We start from the raw sequence: 10,276 nt of genomic DNA, 5'->3' as shown, positions 1-10,276 counted from the left end.
GTATTATAAATGAAAACAAATATAAAATTTTTTGTTAATTTATGTAAAGTGACAATTATGAACACATTACATGTTAGTGTAAACAACATATATTTAATGAAAAATAACTTTTTGAAAACAAAAGATAAAGGAGTGAGAAAAGTGGCAGTGTTTTACATTTTTGTAAATCTCTAATGTCTGGTATAATAGAAGCAGCTGGATTATCGTATCTTCTGCTTATTTTGCAATATGTTGTTTGGGTTGAAGTATATATGAGGGTACTTCATTTTTTTTTTTTTTTTAAAGATGATCAGTAAGGGGATCTTAACCCTTGACTTGGTGTCATCAGCACCACGCTCACCCAGTGAGCTAACCGGCCATCCCTACATGGGATCCAAACCCATGGCCTTGGTGTTATCAGCACCACACTCTCCCGAGTGAGCCACGGGCTGGCCCTGTAGGAGGGTCCTTCAGAAAGCTTGTGGATAATACACATCCTTCCAATAACTTTTTGAATTCCCCTTGTATATGGAGAAAATCCAGCCTCACACAGTTAATGGCTGGAAAAAGGAGGGGCATTTTAAAAGCATTTTCAAATAATTGTGGATATTCTTGTTTGGTATTACATCAAAACTCAACAAGTGGTAGTTTCTTAGAAGTTGATTGCAATGTGGAATCTGAAGTCATGTCAATGGGTTTTTTAATACTCTGTTACGTTAAAATCCATTAATCTGAACTTTAAGTGGATTTTATACCCATGCCTGAATTTGTAACATCATTCCTTGGTCATTTGTAAACATTGGTTCAGTGAGTTATGCAGATCTTCCAAATTTTGACATATTTCATTATATAATATCAAAGAAGGTCACATTTGTCAATATCACCACCCATTCCATCAGAAACAAATTATTGGGAAGCTGTCTGGGTTGTGACATGAAGGTGGATATGAATTTTCCTTAATTTTGATTTTTGTTTGAAAGTTCAAATTTTATCATTGGCAATAAATGTGACTGCCAGTTGTTTCCTTGAAGTGACAGGCAGTCTCACTTCATTCATTTCTGAGAAAACCTCTGCCACAATACCCTTTGAACAGCCATAGTCTGCCAGTCATTCTTTCAAAATGGTGTTTCACGAAAAAGGAGGCTAGTTCAAACTCTCAATTCAGTTAAAGGAGTACTTTGCCTTGAGACAGCTGTGAACTGTTGTAATTCAGTATGTAGCAGAAATGTTTGAGGCGTACTTCCCATTTTGTCACACACAATATTAAAAGGGTGTCTACTCAAGGGCTGGGATTTAATCAAATTAATAATTTTTACTGATTCAAGGACATTCTTAAGTGAAACTGGCTTTTTCTTTCTTTAATCGATGCTTTAACCATGGTGCTCGATGGTTAAAAATATGACAAATACATTTTGGTGCCACTACCTTAATTGTAACAAGATGCCAGTAATTTTTTTTTTTTGTCTTTTTTGTGACCGGTAAGGGGATCACAACCCTTGGTGTGGTGTTGCCCGCACCTTGCTCAGCCAGTGAGCGTACCGGTCATTCCTATATAGGATCCGAACCCGCAGCGGGATTGCCGCTGCGCTCCCAGCGCCGCACTCTCCCAAGTGCGCCACGGGGTCGGCCCAAGATGCCAGTAATTTTAATTTAAGATTTTAATCTTCGTATTGTTATAAAAAATTGTTTTGGTCTTGTGTGCCCCCTAAAAGAGTGTCAGGACCTTAGGGTGGGGGGGAGGGGGTGTCTATGGACCATGCTTTGAGAACTTCTGGATTTAAGTCTTAAATAGGATTCCCACAAAATTTTGATTAGGACATCCCTATATGGGATCCGAACCCGGGGCCTTGGTGTTATCAGCACCGCACTCTCCCGAGTGAGCCACGGGCCGGCCCGGTAGTAGCCATCTTAATGGCTACTATTATAGTTTTGATTTGCATTTATGCTACTGTATTCAGTTTGCAAGTATATTTTTGAGGATTTCTGCATGAGTGATCATAAGGAATAGTATGGGTTTCCTTGTAGAATCTTTGTCTGACTTTGGTATCAGGACAGTGCTGGCTTTATAGAATGAGTTAATGTTAGTTAGTGTTCCTTCCTCTTCACTTTTTTGGAAGAGTTTGAGAAGGACTGGCGTTTGTTCTTTAAATATTTGGTAGAATTTACCAGTGAAGCCATCACATCCAAGGCTTTGTTTTATCGGGAGGTTTTTGATTACTAACTCAATCTCGCTAATAGTTATGGATCTATTCTGATTTTTTATTTCTTAGTGGTTTAGTCCTGGTAGGTGTTGTGTTTCTAGGAATTTGTCCATTTCGTCTAGGTTATCCAATTTGTTGGCATACTATTGTTCACAGTACTCTCTTATAATCCTTTTAATTGCTGTAGGATTGGTAGTATTGTCTCCACTTCCATTTCTGATTTTAGTAATTTGGGTTTTCTTTTTTCTTTTCTTAATCTTGCTAAAGGTTTGTCAATTTTGTTAATTTTTTCAAAAAACCAACTTTTGGTATTATTTTCTCTATTGGTGTTCTACTCTTTATTTTACTTATTTCTGTTCTAGTTTTTATTATTTCTTCCCATCTGCTAGTTTTGGGTTTAGTTCTTTTTCCAGTTGCTTACATTGTAAAGTTAACTTGTTGTTTTGAGATCTTTCTTCTTTTTTAATGTAAGCATTTATAGCTATAAATTTCTCCCTTAGCACTGCTTTTGCTGTGTCCCATAAGTTTTGGTATGTTATGTTTTCACTTTCTTTCATCTTTAAGTATTTCCTAATTTTCCTTGTGATTTTTTTTCTTTGACCTATTGGTTAAGAGTGTGTTGTTTACTTTCCACAAATTTGTTAGTTCCAGTTTTCCTTCTTTTATGGTGTAGGGTAAATGATGGACATAGCCCTATTCCCCCTCTCTGTGCATACCAGAGTTCCCCCTCCCTCCTGGGATACTACCTCTGGCAAAGGTAGTTACCCAAGGAAAGGCACGTCTCCTTTAAGATAAACAGAAGACTGGAGGAAGCAGGGACCCTAAGTGAATGAATTAGCATGCTGGTGTTAAAGCACTCTGGTGCCAGGAGAGTAACAGTAGATTAACTTATCTACTCAGCCAGATCTCTTGCACTCTGAGTTATGTGAGTTGGGTGAGGGTCTGTGTGTAAGCCTGCAAATGATTTACACCCTTACTTTGATAACTGTTGTATCTACCCCATGGCACGGATATCTAGCTGTCCGGTCGTTGATGTCTCTACCTGTTGAAATACTGGGTGAGTCCTTTGGAATAGGCAGACACTGCATGAGTGCCCTCTCAGATTTGTGGCTCTCGCTTTACATATGGATTTCTAATTTCTTCCTGTTGTGGAGTCAGAGAAGACACTTTGTGTGGTCAATATCTCTTAAAATCTATTGAGGCTTAATTTGTGGCCTAATATACAGTCTATCCTGGAGAAAGTTCCATGTGCACTTGAGAAAAATGTGTATTCTCTTGTTGGGTACATTATTCTGTATATATCTGTTAGATCTAGTTCATTGTGTTAAGTCCTCTATTTTTTACTTTTGTTTGGTTGTACTGTTCTTATTGAGAGGAGGGTATTGAAGTCTTCAGTGGTTATTGTAGAAGTGTCTAGTTCTCCCTTTAATTATCAATTTTTGCTTTACATATTTAGATGGTTAAGGTGCATAGATATTTATAATTGTTATATTTTCTGGCTCTGTTGAACCTCTTATTAATATACAATATACTTTGTCTTTTGTAAACTTTTTGGATTTAAAGGATTAAAATATTTTGTCTGATATTAATAAAGCCACTTTTGCTCTCTTTTGGTTGCTATTTGCATGGAATATCTTTTTCCATCCTTTCACTTTCAATGTATTTGTGCCTTTGGATCTAAAGTATAAGTCTTTTGCAGACAGCATGTAGTTGGATCATGTTTTTTAATCCATTCTGTCAATTTCTGTTTTTGATTGGCAAATTTAATCTGTTTACATTTAAAGTAATTACTGATAAAGAAGGGCTTATTTCTGTTGTTTTACTGTTTCTTTTCTATATGCTTTATAGCTTTTTTTCTTCCTCATATCCTTTATATTTTGATTTTTATTGAGATATTTCTGGGAGTTGACTTTGAGCTATGGTACTTTCCTTAAAAAAAACCCAACAAACTTTCAATCATTTTAATGGGTTACAAAAGAATTTTAATGTCATCTATCATCAATACAGACTTAGAAAATTTAGCATTTGATTATGTCTGAAAATAGTTGAAATCTGGGTTGGGGAAAGTTATTTTTAATAAATTATTTAATAATTCAAGTGTAATGAATTCCTGCTTCCCAAATAGTGAGACTTCATTTATTCATAGTAAAATTAATATGTTACATAGCACAACAAATTAGACCTTTTATAAAATGTCTGAATATCTTTTCTGGGGTACTGTATGAACCATCCAAACTGGTTTTTTTTTTTTTTTTTTTTTTTTTAAAAGATGACCGGTAAGGGGATCTCAACCCTTGGCTTGGTGTTGTCAGCACCACGCTCAGCCAGTGAGCAAACCGGCCATTCCTATATAGGATCCGAACCCGTGGCCTTGGTGTTATCAGTACCGCACTCTACCGAGTGAGCCACGGGCCGGCCTCAAACTGTTTGTTTTTAATAAGGGTGCATGATCAGGAAAGATATAAGCTTTTTATATGCTTGCTGTTACCTAATTTTTTGATAAAATTAGTGATAATAATAAAGGCAAAATAAATTTGCTGGTTTGCAGACCGGGCTAAAAACAAAATAATCATTGAATGTCATATGAACAAAATAACTAGATAAAAATGTATACCTTAATGTAGTAATTTAGACAGATTAACATAGCATAAGCCACCTCCAATGTACATATTTCTCTCTTAATTTACATGCTCGGCTGAGGTAATAATCTGTCTATTGCTGGGAATGTTACTCCTCTTTCCTTTAGACTATAAGACTTAATTTACCTCCCTCCCTCAAAATTTCTCATTTTTTTCTTTAGTGATGTTGCCAAGGTTATGGACATCTTTGGGATGTGTCTTATTAAATAATCAAGGTTTACAGTTTTCCATCACTGATATAGCTGATATGCGGGAATAATAGCTCCCTTTGCCTAGTAGCTCTAAAAGTGATTTCCTTTCAAATCATGGAGCATTTGGAGAAAGCTGACAAAAGATGATGCCTTTTCAGTGTACTTGTTTTTCCACCCTCCATGGCAGAACTGCTACTTAGATCTTTTTCAGCTGCAGTTTTTCCCCAGTTGCCACACCCATTCCAACAAGAACATTATTTAGTATCTAGCATTATCATTTTGGATTAGAGCAATGTTTCACAAATATATTTAAACAGTGGAAGCTTTTTGTCTAATGATATCTTGCAGGGAGACCCATATGTGAATAGATGAGGGTAAAATAGTGAACATGTTCTGGTTGGGTGGGAACTGGACCAAGTTATTTAAGCAGGGATAGTCAAAAGGGAATTATGTTTCCTCACATTGTATTTAAAAGATTTAGATTGCACTTTCAAGTATGAGCTGTGCATGTTTTTACTTTTTTAAGCAGTTTTTCTGACTTAAACTTAAAAGCATGTTTATTTGAAATATTTATGTACAACTTTAGTTTTGGTGTGTGTGTCAGAATTTCTTCTACGGCTTGTTTGCAGAATGAAAATTAGAACAGTTAAGTGTATGAAATTCTGATGCTCTGTGTGTGTTTGTGCTGCTGGCTAGCTGATGATCTTGATTTTCAGCTTTTTTTTTTTTTTTGGTGGCTGGCTGGTACAGGGATCAAACCCTGGACCTAAGTGTTGTCAGCACCACTGTCCAAACAGTCGAGGTAATCAGCCCGCCCTGATTTCAGTCTTAAGTCAGTGAAAATACAGGTTTTCAGTTTTTAGATTCTCTGTGCTCTGGAACTAGCTCTAGTTGAGAGCAAAAGATCAAGATAATCTCAAAACCCAGGGCTGGATGAACCTTGAAAACATTAAGAGCAGAAGCCAGTCACAAAATACCACATTATTATATGATTCCATTTATTTTATTTTATTTATTTATTTTTCCTTTTTGTCTTTTTTCATGTCCGGCAATGGATCGCAACCCTCAGTGTCGCGCCCGTACCGGACCGGGACCGGCAACGGGATCACAACCCTCTGCGTCGCACCCGCACCTCGCTCAGCCAGTGAGCGGGAACCGGTCTGTATATGGGATCTGAACCCTCGGCGGGAGCGCCGCCGCGCTCTCAAGCGGCGCACTGTAGCAGTGCGCCACCGGGCCGGCCCTTATTTTATTTTTTAATATTCTTTTTTTTTACCGGTCTGTATATGGGATCTGAACCCTCGGCGGGAGCGCCGCCGCGCTCTCAAGCGGCGCATTGTAGCAGTGCGCCACCGGGCCGGCCCTTATTTTATTTTTTAATATTCTTTTTTTTGGGCGGCTGGTGAGTATGGGGATTTGAACCCTTGACCTTGGTGTTTATATGATTCCATTTATATGAATTATCCAGAATAGGTAAATCTATAGGGGGAAAAAAAGTAGATTAGTGTTTGCCTAGTTCTCAGGGAAATGGTTCCCTAGGTTGGGAGTTGATGGCAAATAGGTGTGGAGCTTATTTTGGGGGTAATAAAAATGTTGTAAAATTGATTGTGGTGATGGCTGTATAACTCTGTGAATATGCTAAAAGTATACTTTAAGTAGGTAAATTGTATGGTATGTGGTTATATCTCAATAAAACTTTTTTTTTTTTTTTTTTTTAAAGCCAGTCTTTGTGGGAACTTTCACAATTTAACCATTCTGAAATTAAGGTTAGGAACTTATGGTTCCTCAGTGCCTGTTTCCCATGATAGAATACAGGGCCCTTTTACATGAAAGCAAAACTACCGACCCACCTTAGTTCCAGAGCACAGGGAATCTGAAAACTGAAACCCTGTTTTCTCACTGACTTAAGACTGAAACCAGGCTGGCCAGTTAGCTCAGTTGGTTAGAGCATGGTGCTGATAACACTAAGTCCAGGGTTGGGTTCCTGTACCATCCATCAGTACTTCTTTCTATGACCTAATACTATTCCATTGTATGGATATATATCACATTTTGTTTATTCATTCATTAGATGATGTACGTTGGGTGGTTTCTACTTTTTGGTTATTATGAATAATGGTGTTATGAACATTCATGTACAGGTTTTTGTGTGGACATAAATTTTTATTTCTTTTCAGTGTCTCCGTGGAGTGGAATAGCTGAATCATATGGTCACTTTAGCCTTCTGAGGAACTGCTAGAAGGTTTCCAAAGCAGTTGCACCACTTTACATACCCATCAGCAGTGTGTAAGGGTTCCAATTTCTCCATATCCTTGCTAACACTTGTTATCTGTCTTTTTAATTTTTTTATTAGAGCCATTCTAGTGGTTGTGAAGTGGTACCTCACTGTAGACTAAGTTCTAAAATAGCAGTTAGGCATAACAGGAATGATAGTATTCTAAGGAGGAGTTATTACAATTAAAGTGTTTAATAGGCTGACTTAGGGATATAAGCATCAATAGCAGTTCTTAACCCTGGCTGGGCATGATTAGTATCACTTCCTAATTAAACAACAACAAAAAATTGATGTTACAGCTCTATCTCATCTTTTAGGATATTGTAGTATTCTCTCCTCCTATCTACCCCTACCCGAATCCTTTATTTAAAAGGAAAAGAGTGAAGGTTCAGTTGTAGAGAAAGAATCCACTCTACCTTAAGCAGAGAGGGTTTACTATAGGCTAGCTTAAAGAATCATTGGGATGTATCAGTATGGGTTTAGTCAGGAGATAGAAACTACACAGTAATTTAATATGGAAAGATTAATGTAAAGAATTAGTGAATCTAATAGAGGATTGGAATAAGGAGGGATATACCATAAGTAAGGATAACTCTAAGGAATATAGGAATAGCAGATATAAGGAGCAGTGACTACCCCTAGGGCTGAGATAGAGTACTTCCCCATACTCCACGGTGAGACTTAGACCTTGTTAGAAAGGGCAAGGTCAAGGCTAATACCTGTAGTGTGTCACTAGGGAATTTGCTGGAAATCTGCCCTTTAGGGTGCCAGGGAATGCTGTTCATGGGGAGGTGTCTCACCAGAGGCACACTGCTACAAAATTGCCTAGGCTTTTGTTGGAGAAGCTGAGCATGCGACAGGAGCCTGGTGGTGGAGAAGCCATCCCTGTTGTAGGAATGGGGCCCTGGAAAAGACTTGCTTGCTATAGCCAGGTTAGCACCTGGCCCCAGAAAGCAAAATGCTTCTCCTCTGCAATATCTTTCCAGTGCCCTCTACTGACAAAGCTTAATATCCATGCCAACTGCCAAAAGAAAAAAATCTTTAAAGGCACAAATCTTTTTCATAGAGCAGATGAAAAGTGTGAATTTGAGGGACAATAAATCAGTATCTGGCACAGGCATTAAGTGGCTTACGGAATTGTTGGGAGATCTAAAAAAAGAGACTCTTGGTTGAATTTTAAGGAACAATTCTCAAAACCTTAGCACAGAGCCAGGGAACCAAGGAAGGGTATTGTCTCTTATAATTAGAAAAACTCCTGTCTAATTTTGAAGTTATTGTTGGGAGATCTAAAAAAAGAGACTCTTGGTTGAATTTTAAGGAACAATTCTCAAAACCATAGCACAGAGCCAGGGAACCAAGGAAGGGTATTGTCTCTTATAATTAGAAAAACTCCTGTCTAATTTTGAAGTTGCTTCTAGAGCTTCCTTTCTGGAGCCAAACCGCTGTTTCAAAATCTGGAAACTGTGGAGGTCAGGAGGCTACGGTGATGAGGAGCCTCCTGCTATACCTGCTAGCTGTAGAACCACACTGGGCTTGTTCTGTTCTGTCTTCTAGTGTCTCCACTACCCAATCTTTATACCTCGGAGGAATCATGAAATAACTTTGAGGTCTCTTATCTTTGTGATAATAATCATCCTAACAGGTGTGAAATGATATCCCATTATGGTTTTGATTTGCATTTCCCTGACAGATGATGTTAAGCACTTTTTCATATACCTGTTGGCCATTTTTATGTTGTCTTTGGAGAAATAAATGTCTGTTCAGGTCTTATGCTGATTTTTTAACTGAGTTATTGATTTATTGTTTTGTTTTTTTTGAATTGAGTTGTGTGAGTTCCTGATTTATTTAGGATATTAAGCCCTTATCAGATATATGGTTGGCAATTATTTTCTCCTACTTCATAGGCTGTCTTTTCATTTTGTTGATTGTTCACTTTGTTGTGCAGAAGCTATTTAGTTTGATGTAGTCCCACTTGTTTATTTTTGCTTTGGTCGCCTGTGCTTTTGGTGTCCTAGCCCCAAAATCATTGCCAAGACCAATGTTGAGGAACTTTCCTCCTTTGTTTTCTTCTGGTTTTATGGTCCAGGGAGCATATCTGGTGAAAGCCTTTTTTTTGGTGGGAACTCTCTGCAGAGTCCTTAGGTGACATAGGTTTTCATATGGTGAGAGTGGCAAGAGTACTTTTTTACATGCTTTCTTCCTTTCTTTAGAAAACCCCCAGTCTTCTTCCTGATAACCCATTAAGCCATTAACCCATTAATTCACAAGTGGAATAGTCCTCACTGTTTCATTGCAAAGATCCAATCGTTTGTTTAACCAGAACTTTATTTAGCCCCTGCAATATACTGGCACCATTCTAGACACTTAAAGATCCCTACCCTGATGGAGATTTAATTCTAGTGGAGAGAGATAGATAATAAAAAATACACATCATTAAATAAGTTATCTAATTTATAGTATGATTTGAGTCAAGTAGTAATCACTGAAACATCAGATATTATATCATGTGACTTCTTATGTGAATATATAAAGAACCTCGAATTTCTACCACTTTTACCCCGCAACCTTGAGGAAATAAAGGAACCTATTGTGATTGCTTTTGTAGTCATCAGTGGTGATAAGCTGGGATGAATCAGATTGCAGGAATGATGTATATGGTATGATGGGGCATATATTGAACATTTGTAAGTTTATAGAAATAAACTGATTGTTCCCTTAATTGGTTTTGTTACATGTCCGTATATAGCCAGTTATTCAGTAATAATAATTTTCAAAGTTGTCTTAGTCTGTTTGGTATGCATAACAAAAAAACCATAGACTGGGTAATTTATAAACAACAGATGTTTATTTCTCACAGCTCGAGTGGCTGTGAAGTCCAAGATCAAGGTGCCAGTAGATTCAATGCCTTGTGAAGGTCTGTTTCCTGGTTCATAGATGGTGGCCTCTCACTGTGTCCTCATGTGGTGGAAAGAGTGAGCTAGCTCTCTGGGG

Source organism: Galeopterus variegatus, unplaced genomic scaffold (genome assembly GCF_000696425.1).
Source record: "Galeopterus variegatus unplaced genomic scaffold, G_variegatus-3.0.2 Scaffold965, whole genome shotgun sequence".
In the NCBI taxonomy this organism is placed as follows: domain Eukaryota; kingdom Metazoa; phylum Chordata; class Mammalia; order Dermoptera; family Cynocephalidae; genus Galeopterus; species Galeopterus variegatus.
The sequence above is the reverse complement of the archived record's forward strand: the minus strand, read 5'-3'. Positions refer to the sequence as shown.